Below are 2,754 nucleotides of genomic sequence, written 5' to 3'. Positions count from 1 at the left end.
TAGTACTTTATTCTTGTTATTTCTTTGGTTTAGTTTATTTTTCCACAAAAAGCGGACTATTTGATCCGTGATGCGGCTTGTTGTCACGTGACATGGAGCACGGCGGAGAGCCTGAAGCCGTTACAGCCATATTATTAACGGCCAACGTTTTCAGTCTCTCATAAACTCTGTCTCATTCTGGGTCGAAGAGGCTGATCCGCCGGAACTCTCACAAAAATTGTACTTTAAAGTTGAGCTTCTGCCTAATTCCACTGAACGCCGAACATAAACTCCACCATATTTTAGCTGGAGTTATGCATGTGAGTGTTTTTGGTTTCTTTCATGCTACTTTGGGCTTGTAGTTCTTCAATGTTAACATCCGGTTAGCTCCTTTTAAACACGTACAGCAGACATTTCTGCTAACCAGGTTGTTTGTGGGTGTTTTACTTTTATGCGTACGCTAATAAGTCGAAAGCAGATGAGCGAGTGTTCCCCTTGTCTGGTTAGCTAGCCGTTAGCTCCGAAATGCTAGCACGGGATAATTGCAGTTTGTCGACACTTTGAACGACTTTTTATCGATTCTGAGTTCAGCTTTCTTGAAACGGGTTTGGTTTCGCCCACTTTCACGGGTTTGAGTTATTTCTCTTTCTGAAACCAAAAGTTTTACTGGATTTTGAGTTCACTAACACAGAGTTCCAACAAAACCAGCCTCTTGAAACGGGCCCCTGCTGTCTGTGCAGCCAGATCACAGTATACAAATAGGACGAGATTGCTTGCTAATTGGAAACATTCCTTTACCAGATTTTTCTTAAGGTTTGTATATATGACGGACTTTAACATTGAAGCGTTAATTTTTTCTTTAGATTTTACATCTATAATAACTGTGTCACCAGAAAAAAACAAATTTGTTTTATTTCAATCAATGTATATGCTCAGTTTGACATTTAACAAAATCTGAGATGATGTTTTGCATAAATTCTGGATGGATTCCATGACTTTTGGGGGGAAAAAATAGTGGTGCTTGGACTTGCTTGTCTAGATGGTTATTCAGGGCAGGCATCATGCTGTTTTTAGTAGGAAAAAGGAAAATATGCGACACTTGTATATTCATTTTCTGCAAGAAAATATCGCATTTAAATTTCGCATTTTTCCTTCCAATAATAAATTCCGGATTTGAGTTGGGATGCTTATTAATCTTGTATTAATGTATTTATTTTTTTATTCAAAATTCAGCAAAGAATGAGTTGAACTATAAGCACTGCTCTGAAAGGATGGTTGTTATACAGTAATACATATAGCAAAGCTAACATTACAGTCAAGGAGAATTTTGAACAGAAAGACCAAACGAATTTGAGCAGAGGCTTCATTTGATAGATGAGCTACAGTCACATTAAATCAGAATTTATGAGGATCTCAAGCTGTAAGTTCAGTGTAAATTCCACCAGTGTAAAACAGTCATTTGTCACCTCCTGCTCCCTGTGTGGTGCCAAACTTTAGCACATAACCTCGGTCCCTGTGCAGCCGGTGAGACTCTTTCTGTCCCTCTAATCCCTGGTGGCCGGCTTGTGACCGTGTAGCGTGGCGCTTATGCAGTGTGTGCGGCTTGGGAGCCAATCATCTCCAGCCATCATGGCACAGACACGGAGGACTGGACAGGGCAATGGGCCGGTGCTCCTCCTGCGTCCACTTGGTGTGTGTGTGTGAGGGGTATGTGTGGGTTTGGGCCAGAAAAAAAATGGTGACAGGGATTGGGAGGGAAGTAGTTGTGTTTTACAGTGTTACTACATTTGCAAGTCTGTCACAGGATTATTCAGAGCTGGATATAGATGCAGCGGAAATCACTTGATAAGTTACAGAGTTTGATCCCAAAATGACATTTTGATTAAAAAAAATAAGACTGCAGGTCATAGTTTTTGTGTGGATAAGTCTTCAGCTCGGGCCTTATGGTTTTCTGCCTTCTTTTAATTGATCTCATATTATTTCTTCTGGATGGTGAATTTGACTGGTTTTAATTCAAATCAGATAGATCTCTTCCGAAAAATGTAAAAGTTTTCAATTTTAAAATTCACATGTTTTCATAAAATTTTTACTTCTATTCAGTTTAAGAGTAATGAGATATGTAAAAACAGATTTTCTTGACCAAATGAAATCAATTTTGAAATACAAATTTGACAAATAAATCAATATTTATTCGTATCAACCACTGTCTTGAGTATTTCCATAGTGTCTCACTGACTGTGAACGTTAAGGTAAAGGATAGAGCTCTAAAAGTATTCCCTGGTTGATTTTACTTAAGAGAGTCTGGTAGATTTGATGAGAAATTTTAGTAGAAACTGTACTGAGAGTAAATTATTTCTATTATTGATTTTAAGTACAAAAAAATAAAAATCATCCCCGCTCTAGTTGTTAATGATATTAATTTAAATTCTGCAATAAGTCGAATAAGCTCCCAAGTTAATTTTCTTCTTTTATGAACATAATCTGTAAACACTCGCAGTGATTTTAATATTCAAATTCTCTGAATTAAAACGCTGAGCGGATGAATCCAGATGAGGGTTAATAATGGTATTAAATTATGTAACATGCAAGCTTCAGAGCTGCAGTCGGTTACCTATTTGAGTCTAGTGTGGATGTAGGTGGCCTGTACAATCTGAAAAAACGTTTGTCTAATCATCCAGCAAACCAAAAAGATGAGCAGAAGTCCTGAAACCAGATCAGATTTGTCCGATTCATTGGATTCTTCTGATTCATTGGATTCTTCTGATTCATAGGGTT

General features: G+C 37.8%; 1 long non-coding RNA gene across 1 annotated transcript in view; it reads left to right on the top strand.

The window, feature by feature from the left end:
• The first annotated feature begins 82 nt into the window (after positions 1 to 82).
• Positions 83 to 2,754, top strand: part of LOC112138408 — a 12,982-nt gene continuing 10,310 nt past the window's right edge. Inside the window, exon 1 of the long non-coding RNA XR_002917774.2 lies at positions 83 to 299. This is a non-coding gene — a long non-coding RNA (uncharacterized LOC112138408). The remainder of the gene's footprint in view (positions 300 to 2,754) is intronic.

This window comes from Oryzias melastigma, unplaced genomic scaffold (genome assembly GCF_002922805.2).
Source record: "Oryzias melastigma strain HK-1 unplaced genomic scaffold, ASM292280v2 sc00409, whole genome shotgun sequence".
In the NCBI taxonomy this organism is placed as follows: domain Eukaryota; kingdom Metazoa; phylum Chordata; class Actinopteri; order Beloniformes; family Adrianichthyidae; genus Oryzias; species Oryzias melastigma.
The sequence above is the reverse complement of the archived record's forward strand: the minus strand, read 5'-3'. Positions and strand labels throughout refer to the sequence as shown.